Genomic DNA, 16,198 nt, shown 5'->3' on the forward strand with positions numbered 1-16,198 from the left:
GGTCAGGGCACTATTTACCCTCTGTTTCATGTCTTTCTATGTAATTTGTTTGCGTCATGAGACACTCAATGTACAGCTCTGCGTAATATATGTGAGCACTTTATAAATAAAAGATAATATTGTTAGAGTCTGTTGCAGTGATATTCCTATCTGAGGACGACAGAGCATGCTGTAATAGTTGTGAGTTTCTGAAATGTGAGTATTACAAAGTAGGAACACAAATTAAATCTATCGGGCAGTAGGTTAAAGGAGTTGTACACCTAAATAAATCTTTTATAATAAACCCTTCACAATGAATAATCCTTCTGACAACCAATAGGAGCCATCCTGGACATTAGACACCTGCCACTCTGATATCTGGCATAAATGGAAGATACTATAACAACATGGCTTTAGGTAGAAATGTGTGACTGTGTCTAGTCAGTCCACATTACCCAAGTGGATATGACAAAGTTGGTCCTGTTAAAGGAAAACTTCCACAAAATTGAAAAACCAATAAGAGCTTTATGACAACAGATATTGTTTATCTCAGTGTGGTCACTGTTTAGTATCTTTTTACACATTTCTAACTTTACATCTGACAGAAGAACGCGGACCTCTAAATCCAAGTTATGATGTATGTGTAGGAGTTTACATATTGGGCTTCACGTGTTAAACAGTGACCACATTCTTAGTGTAGTTGTCCATTAGCAGCTTAGTAGATTTGGTCTAGTGATCGGCTCAAGTAGAACATACCTCAACTCGCCACCTTACCTGAGGCACTGTAGATAATTAAGAGAAATAAAATAATGCTCAGGTGTGGTGAGGGTTAAATAGCCGTGCAATCTCTTGCAACGCTACACGGTGCTACTGTTTCTTGTTCTTGGCATTGAAACTATGAGCTGCTGGGTGCCTCTGGGGGAATCATTTCAACTTTATTTCCATTTAATTAGTGGCTTACATAATTTTCTTTAGTTATTATAGAGGGTGTATAGTATTTTTCTTAACAGGCCCCATCCAACAATGCATTGAACTGTAGCATGTGGAATGCTTTTTCAGTAGTCATGGGGTTAATTGCTGGGGCAAACTTGCATCTGGTTCATTTCTATCCTACCCACTATATATTATACTTCGTTTCATGTAATTTGTCTTTATTTGCCCCTGTCAAACATGTCTTCCAAATGTTTCATTCACTAGAATGCAGCTGGAGCAGTAGCATTGTAAAATATATTTTATTGAGCAGCCTCTTGTGAAGCTTTTCCTCCAACTGATCCACTTTACTTTCACGTTTTCATTACTACAAGGCAGACATCATTACTTAAAGTGTACCTGTCAACTACGCTCAGTGAAAGCAGCCATGCTTACACCCAACAGCAGATTGCACATGCAGAGGGGGAATTTGGATGGATGAAGGTCCTCCCGTTAAAATACAGAAAGACGTTTTCAGAGTAGCGCAGAAAGCCGATTTAGTTTTGCAGAGTGAGATTGTGGGAGTGAGGTGCTCTTCCAAACCCCTTCCTGGGCTGGAAGCGCCGGGTAATTAACAAGATTTGGACCCCTGAAGTGGCACCCCAGTGGCCCCAGTATAATGGATAGAAGCCCCTAACACTACATGTCCAGGACTTTAGAGCAGTCCCGTCATGCACACAATACACTACATTGATTTCTTCATAAAATTGAATAATAGTTTGTCTGGATAAGTAGAGGAACTGTTCTCATGACATGTTCTGTTATTCCTAAATGCAACGTATATGTCAGGTAGTTGTGCATATACTGTACAATTAGAAAATCTTAATTCATGGTGACAGCAACTTTTTCTCTCATCAGAGAGAACAGTAGACTTATTTTGCTCCTTAAAGCGCCCATAGACTCTTCAATTTTGACAGCTGGGTAGCTCTCTTTAGCCTTATTTGGCTGCAGATGATAGTGTTTATGGGCCCTAAAAGACAACATATGATTGGAAGCTGTAAGATGTCTTTTATGATGGACAGTAAATGCTGTCAAATAATGATTGCATCTTATAGTGTATACTGTCATCCAGCCCGCTTCAGCACCAAAAGACCAGTATATTTCAGATATTCCCACACACATGTATGTACTGCTGGATCCCAGGGTGTATGAGCACAAACTATAAATGAGGAGACTGTCACAGGAGAGCCCAGCTTTATACTTACCTAACAATATTCCTGATTGGAGCAGAATTGGCCACATCCCAAATCACCTATATGTACTCAAATCACACCCATATTTCAACCCCAACAAGGTATGCTGTAAATTCTGTTATCATACGGCTTCATATGGTGATCAGAAATAATTTATCATTAATGCAAGTGGGTTCTAGTTGTTAGATGTTACTTTACTTAGAGAGATGCGTGGCCAAATTCACAAAACAGTGTCAAAATAGTTGTCTCATATCCAAATTCAAAAGTGCTGCAAAGAACGTTAAACCCAGATTGAAAACAGACACTTTAAACATCAACTATTGTACGTTAACAATCCAAGGACTGATCTGCTTAACACTGTATTCACAGATTTTGCTGTATATCTGGAGTTAATTTAAACTATTTCTGGTAATCTTCTTTGTCACGATACCCTATAGTGGTCTCAAATTGTATTAAGGCATTTGTCTGTAAAGCATTAAGGTGTTTCCATGAAAGGTACCACAGACGTTTGAAAATCTACGATTATTATTTCAATCTAATTCCAGTCTACGCACCTTTCTTGAGGGAATCATCTTAAAGATGTGCCCCTTTCTATTTGTCTTGAATTTTTGGCTATTTTGCCTTGGGCAAAAAAGTGCTCATTTGTTTTTGGTGGGGACAGTTGCTGAAGAACAGGTAAGATTTAGGGATTTGCAAATGCTCATTTAGACTCGGCTTATCAGTGCAATCTTCTGTTATCCCTAAGAACTAATGAGGAGAGTTTGTGCTCTAACACTTCCTACATTGTGTGATGAGGTCACAGGAAGTTTCTAAGCACTGTGAGTACTCCTGTATCTACATGGTATGTTTATACCCCCGACTTGCTGGGATGAAGTGAGGAGACAACTCTGCAGATGTAGCATGTTTATTTGTGTGTCGTATTATCAGATATCTGTTTTATGTGTTTGAGTCAGTGTTAAAAAGTGAGGTTATTATACCACATTGGTGCATGGTGTAATGGAAAGAAGATCGAGAATTGTGTATTAGAACGGACCAGAAAGGGGATTGTGGCAAGAACTGGAATCCTGGATACACATCATGTGCTGTTTTGTTGAATTGCTTGGGAAAAAATATAACTAAATATAAAAGTTCATTGCCAACAGGTGAGTTGTACTATAACTAATGTCTGTGTTCCAGCTTACTTGAAATAACCCAATTACATGGGAATAGTAGAGTGTGTGAGGCTTCTCTATCCTAGACACTGCAGACATGGTCTGGGAGGCATAGACCAGACACAGATGTGGAACGGAAGCTGTATATTTACTGAGGCCGCTAAGCAACGAGTCCTTCATCCTCATTCCACAGCACGTATATGCTATACGCCAACGGGTAGGAGATTGAAATACACTCCTTTTCTTTCCTTAGTGCTTCCGAAATTCAAAGCTGTTTTTACTTTTGTTTGATTGCAAGCTCTGCAGGGTATTCGTAAGTGACAGCTGCTGTGTCAGTGATTCTATACTATGTTAGTGAGGTGCAGTAACCAGCAGTGCAGAGAGGGTAAAGCAAAGGTCAGCTGCAGTATAGCAGAAGGGGCTCTAGGGCAAGATCGAGGTATAGACTTAAACTTGTGTAGACTGTAATGTAATAGCAGGAGCTGCTAAAGGGCAGCATTAGTGTATATTTTAGACACACTGGCCTACTTCCGTTTCTACAGATCAACTTTCTGTGTATGTCCCTAGAGCAAATCAACCAGACTTTTTACACATCACCCAGAGTTTCTAAAATATGACACGATTCTATTACTTCGTAGCACAGCACAATGCAGAATAGGAATGAGCTGTCAGAATAAAGTTTTGTCAGTGTGTCATGTTTTCTTTTAGGATGTCCACTTTTGTTGACTATACACCACTACATTTGTAGCCCACTGGCGTCTGGTAAATGCCATTTACATGACCACATTTTCAGCCAATACATACTGAAATTCCAGGCATGACAGAGGACAGTGCTGAAACTCCTGCAGACAAACTGTTTCACTCTAATTAGAGTCTATCAGTGTAGGGTAGATATTCCTGCTCAATATGTGAAGTGTTGTAGAAACAACAGGAACCGCTCTCAAGCGGCAGCTGTCATGCTCTAAGTAAACTTAATTTCACAGGAGAGTTTCATTTTTGGCTTGAACAACCCAGCCTAGCTTATTCAGCGAAAGATTATTGTAGCTTTTGTGAAGTGCCTGAAAACTGTGTCCCTCTCTGTAACAAGCAGTGCTTGTCCACTTCACAAGTTATCTCCCCTCAGCAAACACAATGCAGGCAAATGTTTTACAACTCTCAGTGTAGATGAGGCCTTAGTGAGTGGTGTGTGTGTGTGTGTGTGTGTGTATATAATATAATATTTCTGAAGGATTGTACTTCAGACTCTCTGTATACTTGGAGTATACTTCCCATCTTCCAGTGACAGCTGACATGTCGGGTTATCTTTGTCTCCTTCCGTTTAGTCCTTTGAAGAAGTGAGAGAGAAGGGGTGAGGTGATCTGGTATAGAGAGTGAGAGAGACAGTGTGTATGGGAGGCCTGCGCACTAACGTCCTGAATTATGACTGGCTCCAGGCGCCGCTGCTTGTCCTTAACTTTATGAGCTAACCCCAGAACACCTCATTTCTTAGAGAGGGAACAACGAGAGGAAAAATAAATGCTAAATGGAAAAACATTACTCTCATCACACAAAGCTCCCAGCTTGCGTTCAGAGCAGCCCGTAAGGATTTAGAACAGCTGATGGAGGAGACGTATGCACGGTGCACAACCAGTCAAATCCATGCCAGTATATATTAATCTGTTATAAATTATGACATCCACAGAAATGCATTTAGGCCATCAAGAAAGCAGACCTTATAATCCAGAATCTCACCAAGTCAATCAAATCAACACTGAAATAGGTTTTATTGGAACTTCCAGCTAGTCCACCCTGCTGCCACAGGTTTTCAATGATGATCCGTAGGTCTAAAATTAGTTTTGCTCTTCATAAAGTCAACAAGACAAATCCTTATTTGATGCTTTAAAGATTACCAGTTGCTCACACACTCTTTCAGCTTGTGGAATGACATTTTCAACTCATAGTTTGATTTTCACAGAATAGATTTACAATTCGTTTATTTATAGTTGAACTAAAAAAATATATTTTAAAGTTATAAACCGTGAATGTAATACATATTTGTCCCATGTATATATAAAAAGAGGCATGGCCTTCGCAAACTAGTTACAAAATGGTGATATTCCAAGAAATTCGACATTTCCTGAAATCTTTAGGTCGTCTCCACATGCTGATTGCCCCAATATTAAAATCTCTATGCTTAATGTCATTGCATGTAATTTATTTGTATTAAAATAAATATATATATATATATATATATATATATATATATATATATATATATACACACACATATATATATATATATATATATATATATATATATATATATATATATATATACACACACACATATATATATATATATATATATATATATATATATATATATATATATATATATATAGTGTATGTGGACATTTAGAAGTGGCGGTCTGATAAGTGTAATGGACATATTGAGGACTGGAACTTGATAGTTTTACAGTTAAAGCAGAAGGAGAAGTGGCAGTTTGACATACCCCTGTATATCCCCCGCTGTGTGTGTGTGTGTGTATATGTATAAAATATATATATATATATAATTACCCAGGTCCTCTCCATATGTGGAACTAGAAGATATTGGTAAGGTGGACCTTAGTAACACTCTATAGGGTTATAAGGCCCTACAGAACAGTCCTAGAGAGGGTTAAGCAACAGCATCTGGGAAATCTGGGAAACCGCAAGCTTTGCTTTGCCCAGCAGTGAATGGGAATTCGCTTAAGTGCTTCGTCTTTCAGTGACAGCGTCCAGTGTACACATCCAGCATGGTGTAGCAGTAAATACCAGTAGCAATGTCATATCTGACAGCCTGTGCTCAGCTCCCTGGTGGTTACTCATCACAAAGCCTGACTGCACTAGGTGAGGAACAGCGAAGGTGTTAAAACTTTCAGTAATGGCAGTAGGAGCTTATTTGCTTTACCAAAACAGATATCCTACAACTCTTGCGTAGGGACACATTAATAGCATGTCAGAGGAAGCCAATGGGACACACCAGTGTGTTGGTGAGCAATTGGACTAGCAGGGAAAAAGGTTCAAAGCTGGTGGACTAGTGAAGGCCCACATTGCGTAGCCAAATCTCCAGCGTTGGTGCTGCTGAGTGGCAAATAGCGTAGCTTGGACAGGACCTACGCTACAGAGACAGTTGCACGTGTGCTTGGAGAATAACCCAACTGTACTCAGTCTAAATACTGCTGCTAACTGCTGTCATTATCTGTGGAAGAAATCACACAAAAATGGGCCCTCATTGAAATTTTCCTTTCTAGAATCATAAATTACTCCTGTGTGGGAGTGACAGGTTAACTCTATGAAATAGGTCGTTCCCCACAGAAGCACTCTTCAATGATGCCAGACAGACTGCTTTTTATCTATCAACTGAACTTTGACAAGTAAAAGAATAGTTACCATATCAGTGTATAGGGACTGGCAGTGAAGGGGTTTATACCATACGAGGATTGGAACTGCTGGGGTTAATAATGACAGTAGCACAGAATGCAACAGGAAGAAAGGAATGCCTCTAAGTGTTTTGTATGAAACCACCTCAGTAATATTAGGAACTCCCCTTGAGAAGACAGCTGCTTTCCCCTACAGCTGATGCTGATCCCACTCCCCTTCTCCAGGGCAGGCACAGATTTACACTCCTTCCCATTTCAGAGCAGCCTCATTGTAGAAACTACCTGGTTTTAAAAATATAAGACCAAAACGTTGATCTCTCTCTCTCTCATATATATATATATATATATCAAGATGTTTGCAATAAATTCATTCATTCATTGTTTTAAAGCTCTCTAGGTATCACATGACTTAATTGACTGGGGTTTTAAAGACGCCCCACCTTCCTCATGTGCTCAAAATATGTGTATCATATTGCGTTCAACTTTCCAAAACTTTGACTTGCATTATTTTGGTGTCAGCACTCCCAGTCAGGAAGGAGTTAATATCATCTTTTGATGCATTTAGCATACAGTAACCATCTTAGTGCTTTGAAGGGTTACATGTCTGTACAGCTGAAACAAATAAATCGAGTAACTTCCGAAAAAGGAGACAGGGGGAGCTAGCGACAGCTTCAAAATCTGTCATCTAGAACTGACAACGCACACACAGGTCCTGCGCCAGCCTTCAGTACTGGGGTGGGGGTGGACTCCACCTGGCACAGACAGGGTATATCTATAGCCATAGCAGGAGGGCAACACTGGAACCAGTAAAGCCGGACACATTTTCAGCACCATAGTGCTATAACCACATCTGTCTGCTAGCCTCCTCTGTCACTGGGCATTTCACTTTATTATATACAGAAATGTCAATGCTCTTATTTTGTATATATTGCAATTTATATACAACATACTCAAACAAACTCAGTTTCTAGTTACTCCATGAATGCAGACACGTTACTGGCATGGTGATACTTATATCATACAACATCATGGGCTGGCTGCGTGTCAGAGTTATGCATGAGAACCTACTAGCGTATACTACCCATTGCACACAGTGCCAACAGAGCACAGCTGCTACCAGCTCTAACCACAGCTCCTGCTACTGGTAGAGGAATAGGTGAAATGTATGCCACTAAAGACAGTAAGGCTGCCTCTGAGCAACAGAACTTGCAATCTATGTAAAACAGCATCCTGTTCAGCTGTGTGCCATTTGCCAATCACTGCCAACTACTGTATCACCAGCATCACAGGCATTCCTATAGCATGCACTCTGTATATGGAAAATGTAAAAATGTTGTTTAAATTAGGATATATAGAGGCTGAGATGCCTTACCTCATCAGCAGCATGCCGTTTAGTGGGATTGCCTTATTCCTCCGGCTGCAGTAATAATTGGGAGTGAAAGACAGCAGCAGTGTGCTAGTTCCGTAGTAATGTATGAACAGACTGAGAAAGCTTCATTACTGAGCAGAGTCGCTGGCAGTGTAGCTCACGCCCTCTCCAGCTGCATCAGCCAGTAACATACAATATTCAGAGGGCTGTAGATACACAGAGCTAAAGAAGCTCATTCTCAGCTCAGCTGCTGAACGATTGCTTCTCTCCTCTGTGCTGCAGTGCTTAGTTCTGCTGTCATCTGTCATTACCTACTGCTCGTACCCTTATCTTTTCCTTATTTTTTCCTTTTTGCTCATCACGTGTGTTTATAGGCAAACATTTTTTTCTTTTTGAAGCTGAATTTATTACAGATTTCCAAACCTCTCCCAGCTGGGAAAACTGGGGATCAGATGGAGGGCACACAGTATGTTGAAAATATGCACCAGATTAAGTGTGAGTTTAAATGGGCTGTATCCAATTTAAATCATTCATAAAGTCCGTAATATCTGATGCCTGCAGACAGAGGAGGCCGATATCTTGCGCATTCACGAGAATGGAGCTTGAGTGACATCAGTTAGTTACTTGAAGTCAATGACGTTCCCAGAGAGTAAACATGTTGGGGGACATTTATGGAAACCGGTGCACAGAAAGGTGCTGAAACCCGCCATAGAGGAATGCTTGCTTCCATTCTTTAAACTACCAGAAAACAGGAGCTAGAGTTAGATTGGTATATAGGGTTTTGGGGCAGTGACTTGTTGGCCATATTTTACAAACGCGTTTATATACACAGCTCCTGCTAACATTTTAAACAAATAAGAGGTATTCAATCCTTTGGAGCTCCTGTAAGTTATTTTATAGCTAGTGTCATGTGACCAGCCCTCCACTTATACGCCACCACCAGGACAGTAAAAGGGTTAATTGTCTTTTTGTTAATTACCTTTTTATTTTCCTCTGGTTCACTTGTCAGGTGTATATGTGACTGCATGCAAGGGTTGTACACATAGCGTGCACTGATTTAGAAAGCCCTCTGGCGCTGAAGGGATTCATCTTAATGTATTTATATGACTGTTTGTGTGTAGGGGAGGATCAGAGTTTCTGCAAATTACTTTTAGAGGATGTTTTAGCCTAAACAGGACACACATTCCTTAAACTCATCCCCCTGTCACTCTGTTTAGTCACCGCAGGAGGGATAAACGCATGCACTATAAATAATCAGTCTATATATGTCTCCAAAACACTTCTCCACAGCAAGAATCATTGTGTAGCCCGGCCATTGCTAGGAGACCTGTCTCCTGCACACAGTGGAGAAAACCATTCTGAATCAATATTCAGCCACCCAGTTCACTAGGAAATAGGATCATTAATGAGGCACTCTGCATTCTCATTAATATGGGTTCAGCTCACACAGTGGCTGCCTCCACTGTGTATAGGCTTCTTGCTTTATGGACTATTTATATAAGCTCTTTACTATACTGTCATTCCAACTCAGGCTGCAGTTTTCTGTCTTCCACTTTAGAAACATGGCCTACAAACACAAGTATACTTCCCGATGTGCATACTTATTAGCTATGTTGGACATTGAAGAAAAGACAGTGATTGGTGGATGTATACCCACTGGAAGGGGACACTCTGCAGGAGATGGTTAATGTCAGTTTGGCATTAGTATCACACTAGCATGTGCATTTAGGAAACACTGTCTTGCAGTGCTCTTCCTTGCATGCAGGTTACAGTGGGTGGTTGTCTGTAGAAGTTTCACAGCAATAAACAAATTGACGATGTCACTCATCTGGAGTCAACTGCATTCACAGTCATTTTCACTAATGCCTGCTCAGCACATAATCTACTTGTCACTAATATACTCTATACATAGATTAAAGAAGAATATTAATAATACCAGCTCTACACAGACTACCGAAATATCACTCACTAATGCCAGCTCTACACAGACTATCGAAACCTCAACCTCTAATATCAGCTCTACACAGGCTCTACTGACATCTCACTCACTAATATCAACTCTACACAGACTACCAAAACCGCACTCACTAATATCAACTCTACACAGACTACCAAAACCTCACTCCCTAATATCAACTCTACACAGACTACCAAAACCTCACTCACTAATATCAACTCTACACAGACTACCGAAATATCACTCACTAATGCCAGCTCTACACAGACTATCGAAACCTCAACCTCTAATATCAGCTCTACACAGGCTCTACTGACATCTCACTCACTAATATCAACTCTACACAGACTACCAAAACCGCACTCACTAATATCAACTCTACACAGACTACCAAAACCTCACTCCCTAATATCAACTCTACACAGACTACCAAAACCTCACTCACTAAACCCAGCTCTACACGACTCTATCGAAACCTCACTCACTAATATCAACTCTACACAGACTCTACCGAAACCTCAGCCACTAATACCAGCTCTACACAGACTCTACCGAAACTACTCACTAACACCAGCTCTACGCAGACTCTACCAAAACCTCAATCACTAACAGCTGCTCTAAACGGCTTGCGTTTGCCAACTCCATTTTAATATAGAGAACCTTTTTCCATACAGGGTCAGACAGAGTAGCTCCCACTGGAAAAATGGAGGCAGAGTTTCTTTGTTCTGATCCCTCAGTTTGGAACGGGCAGTCCCATACATAAACAATCAAAATAACCTGTCTTTTTAACCACAAACCCATGTTCTGGTCACTGTCCTCTTTTTGTTTTTACGGACTCTACCAAAATCTTACTTCCTAATATTAGCAGTCTAATGTGGATAATGATGTCACTCAAATATAATGGAGATATAGGCATCATTCAAAGCCCGATCACAGCAATGGGGTTTTGTTTAGTATCGCAGCCCGCACATGTGCGCTGGAGTTGAAAGCCAAGATGTTTGGCCTTTTAGTTCCATTAATGGGGGCAGGGGATAAGTATAGTTTTAAAATAGATGAGATATTTTCTTTCAGAAATAATGTTTTTGTTCTGTTTGCACCATTCTGAGAGATTGTATGTAAGTGCCAATACATACACCAAATGGTAGGATATCCGTGGAGGATCCCACACCAAAGTATGATCAGGAATGGAGCGGATTTAGTACTTGATTCATTGAATGTTCCGGCATTCATTCATTGTAGAACTTGCAGGATGATTCCGGATAGTGAGAGAGTAACCAAGGGTAGCGAAGTTCACTATGTACTGTAAACAAATATCAGTTTGGCTTTTATTTATCCTACAGCAAAGCACTACTAATAGTCTGCTTCAGTCTTCACGAATAGTACCAAAGTTGTATATAGTGGATAATATACCGAAGAGATACATTCTGTGGTTTAAATGTAAAATACTAATCAAGTAACAGGTGCTTTTTTAAGCAGAGCAGTAGTCTGGCACTAAACACTCATGTCTGGAGCTAGACTGTACAAATCAAAATACTTGGTGGATTAGGTATTCTTTAAATAAATTGTTCCTTCATCATCTGTGGGTAGACAGTTTATTTGTGCTGGTAGCAGTGCAATGTCTGCAGAGTTTTAGCTTCTTCTTCGCAGTCAGTGGGTTGCACAATATGCAGCCTCATTTATGAGCATGGTCCACCCAGTGCGCATCAGGTTGCGCACCTACTTCCCGTGCTCTCGAAAGGCCTCTGCAAACTAGAAGCGTGCCTCGGTGTGGTGGAAAAACCTAACAAGGCGCATTGTGCAGAAGTGTTACCCTCACATCCAAGTGCGATCTCCTGCCACATTACAACCTTTCATCAAAATGATTTTTTTCTGTTTTTCTCTTGCAATGCTACTGGGTTTAGCCTCACTAATGGCTTAACTTAATCACGAGCATAAAGGGATGCCGGGACCGTCTCTAGTACACGTGGCACTTGTGTGTGAAACTTTGCTTGAAGACTTCCAGCTCTGAGTGGGTGCAAAATTCAAGTCCTTTTGCAAAGCGAAAGTGGTCTTGTGGCCGATCTGCAGGAATGCTCCCAAAATTTCCTTCTCCCCTTTATTTAATTTCAGTACTCATGCTGTCCAAAATGATATCTCATTGAGGAATTAATTTAGAGTTGGATGTTTGTCAATATTGTTTTTTGCATAAGTTAGGCGTTTCAGTACAGAGATGTGCAGCACGAGTGCGAATGCAGATGTGGACTATATCATATTCACCAACTTTACTCCTCCCCTTCGGGAGATCCCAGATGTGAGATCAAGTTTGGCTCCACACTAGCATCTTTGCGCCTCAGAGGGCAGGGCCAAATTGCCACGATTCATTGCAAATAGCATCATCGAGGCCCCCCTGTCCCACTCACGTCGCTAGAAAGTGGGCGGGTAGTGGGAGGATGGCCTGTTCTCTATGACTCCGGGGGAACTATCCAAAACTTGTTCGTCTCCCGGTCATTCCAGGCAAGTATAGTTGACTTGCACTCCCTTGTGCTTGGAAAAGCAGAAATGGGGGCGAGCGGGGTGCTTTATCATCTATTGATATTACTTAATTGACATTTTAGCATTTTCTATTAACACCATCAAGCCACATCTCAGTCTATAGTGGTGGGTAACTATACACCTGATACGTCCGACGAAAATGCTACTGTTACTGAACTTTACAGATCTTGAGATATGTGCGACTCAATATTCTAAATATACTTAAACCAGGCTCAGCTTGTGGATATTCAGCTATTGAGGAACTTCAAACGTTTGCTTTCAAAGCCTAGTGAGACTTTAGATCAGTCGTGTGCCAGCGGCCCAATGAGCCTTTACCTGTGGCCCCCAGCTGGCATCCATATACTGTGAGACTTATAGCAGAACAGGCTTATAATGCTTGAACTGTTTATATTAAGTGTTCATTCATACATACTGTTTCGTAATATTTTTGTTTCATGTACACAATGTTATAAGTGATGGCTGGAACGTAACCATAAGCCAAGACAGGTTTATGCAGCCATAAAAAGAAACAGAAGTTAGTGAGTATTGCAATATATCTTAATACATATTACTCTTTCCAACAGTGAAATAGCTCAGGAGGAGTCTTGGCACATATCTTACTTGTCTTTGTATCATTATATACTATATATTGTCGGGTTGGTAGATTTATGAATTGCAGAGCCTTATAAGGATCATGGGTATGAGGGTTTCCACAAGCCTCATGGGTGGCCCTTGCTTCATAAAAGGGGCACACTTTACATTTGCAGATTTTATTTGGAATTGCTATGTGCAGAATACTCTGTAGTGCATCATCCACAATGCATTGTGTTCTTATATCCCAGGCAGCAGTTGATCATCAGTTGAAATCACTTCTGGTCAGTAGGTCTGCAGCTGACCTATTTGTGAGCCAGAGTCTGTTACGTATTCACTCCTATCAGGATTCTCTTTCTGGAGTATGTGACAAAATAGTAGAGTATTCATTATATTTGATTATTCTCCAAGCTATGGAGTTACCCCCCCTGTCTTAGAGTGGGACAGCAAAAAAAGGTGCAGCATCTTCCTGCATCCTAACCTAGACATTGAATCGGAGATTCCTTCTAGTGAAAGAAAAACACAGCAGCCTGGAGAGCAGAGGCCCAAGGTGTGGTAATTTAAGACGGCAGGGCGGCAACCATGAATAAACCCTTTCACTCTGGTCCAGCTATGCAGGCCACTGCCACAGAACCCAAGAATTTCAAGGATTCCACTGCAAGAGCCAGGCAGGAGAAAACACTGGGGAAAATATGAAGACACATAGCTTAGAATGATTAAGACGTAATTGTAATATTGCTCTGTAGCCTCAGAATAGAATGAATGGTCCTTTTAGTCAGTCATTTCTACTGCAGTTCTCCATAGACTGGTCCCACAGGCACCATAGAGGTTAATTCTCATTGCTTTCCTGTCGTGCTATAGCTGTAAGGGTTAATCATTTTTATATTCATCAGAGTAGAATAGCAGCTATTCTTAAGGACATTGATATTTCTGTAGAAAAACTTTGCATACATCTCTGTAAAATATCTGAGAAACAACCAAGTCATTGAACCACATTGTGAGTTTTATAAACTCTGTATATATAAACAAGGCCGATCGTGGGAGCAGTATGAATGAGAGGAGTGTATAGAAAAACTTTATATAACACTTTCTGGCTCTTACTCACAGCTCTGTCACCAATTTGCTCTTTCCTTTGTGTCTGCTTCCAGATTCAAGGTAAATGAGCGGATGTGTCAGACAGTTTTTGGGAGTAAATTGACAAAAGAATAAAAATATGTCAGTACAAAAGGTCAGACGTATTTCAAATGGGTTCTTGGAAGTACTGAATTGCAGAACTGATCTTAGACTATTAACAGCCATATTAACTCCCAGGCTTAAATTTACAGTCCTTTTAATAAAATGTGTATATGTGAAAAATACACTAATGTATGTGAGCTAGAATTATTTAGCTGTTGTGGTTTTAGCCATTGGCTACTTATGCCCATGGTCATGTGTGTGTATAGCCTTATGCACATTTCTGTGTGGACATTGATAATCTAGAAAAGCAGTATATAAGTCCAAATATGAGTCCTGTACATTGTCTATTATAGGCTCTGCTGTAATGAACCTGGCTGCTCTTTTAGTTTCCAACCTAAGTGTATTTCTGCCTGTGACTTCACTAGACCTCTGCCTGTTCTAATCAACTGTACTGAGCAATCTCTTGTACCTGATTTGGACCAGACTGAAGACAAAGTGTTTCTCCTGCCTACTATTCCATACTTCAGGCTTTCCTGAATGTCTATAGTAGGCCTAGACAACCTGTAGCTTTCCATGTCTCCAGCTGATAGCTGGTAGGGTATGCTGGGACTTGCAGTTTCCAAGCCTGGTCCAGAGAATACCTGGTACTATGTGCTGAAGTTCTATCAAGTACCATTTTGTTTCAAAGACAAGGCGGCTGTTAAAAATTAAAATCATGGTAGGGTAGGTTCCCGTGTAAAAGTAGATTCAGGTGAGTATTCTGGTGAAGTAGGGATAAGTACAAGGACTAGGATTTCTAGCAATATACCCTTGCAAAACATTTACTTTACATGGTTTCCACTGTTCTTTAGCTTACGATGCTCAGTGACTGCTTCTGATACTGATGCTGTCAACTTAAGTCCTAGGTTTTAGGAAGGGCTCCTACCAGACTTTAGTGGAGTCAGTTTGTGCTGGCACATCCATGTTGGAAGGAACTGAAGCTGCTTCTAATCACTGATACCCACAAGCATATTTACCTTTTCCCTGGTGTAAGTTATCACAGTGGGTTTGACACACCAGCACTAACCAAACCTCTTATGAACCCCTGTATTTAAGACACCAGGGGGTAAATGTATCAATATGCGGGTTCTTCAACACCCACGTGTTCAGCCTCTTCCGCGATTAAATTTCAAGCGGCGCTGCATTGTAAAGGGTTAACTTCCCTTTACAATGCAGCACAGCTTGAAATTTAATCGCGGAAGAGGCTGAACACGCGGGTGTTGAAGAACCCGCATATTGATACATTTACCCCCAGGGGTTAAATGTATCAAGCTGAGAGTATTCCTGCGGGTTTGAAAAGTGGAGATGTTGCCTATAGCAACCAATCAGATTCTAGCTATCGTTTTGAAGCATGTACTAAATAAATGATAGCTAGAATCTGATTTTCTGTTTTTTTCAAACCCGCCGGAAAACTCTCAGCTTGATACATTTACCCCCAGATGTGCAAACAATGTGCTGAATTTATCAAAGGTTTATGGGTCACACCAGTCTCCTACATTGACCATAGCTTGGTTTGAAACATTTTGTGAATAATGGTGCTACATTTTGGCCAACACAACATTTCCACCCTGATAGTGACTTGCAGCAGTCATTGAGCCACAGTGATTCACGGGCTGGCTCTTCCTCTCTGATGTTTTGATATTCAACTCATCATTTTCCAATATAAGGGGAACCTGAGCAATTGATTTGGGCTCTCATAGCCTTTTCCTCTAACCTGTTCTCTGCTGCCCCCCCCCCTTTGCTTCAGAGCAGTTACACAGAATGGTTAAAAGGTACAGGGGACACAGTACCTCTCTGTGCTCAGAGTCCCTCACACACATAGATGCTATTATATTTATCTGGCCTCACATCTCTGCCTT

At 40.7% G+C, this 16,198-nt stretch overlaps 1 protein-coding gene and 1 long non-coding RNA gene across 6 annotated transcripts in view; one reads left to right on the forward strand and one right to left on the reverse strand.

Annotated features, from left to right (window-relative positions):
• ZNF469 (zinc finger protein 469) overlaps nt 1–8,367 on the reverse strand; it is a 60,042-nt gene extending 51,675 nt beyond the window's left edge. The window contains exon 1 of the mRNA XM_075188505.1: nt 8,069–8,367. The gene's annotated coding sequence lies outside the window, so the exon portion shown is untranslated. The remainder of the gene's footprint in view (nt 1–8,068) is intronic.
• The window catches only part of LOC142104564 (uncharacterized), a 383,703-nt gene that overhangs the window by 60,927 nt on the left and 306,578 nt on the right, over nt 1–16,198 (forward strand). The window lies entirely within an intron of this gene.

This window comes from Mixophyes fleayi, chromosome 10 (genome assembly GCF_038048845.1).
Source record: "Mixophyes fleayi isolate aMixFle1 chromosome 10, aMixFle1.hap1, whole genome shotgun sequence".
In the NCBI taxonomy this organism is placed as follows: Eukaryota; Metazoa; Chordata; class Amphibia; order Anura; family Limnodynastidae; genus Mixophyes; species Mixophyes fleayi.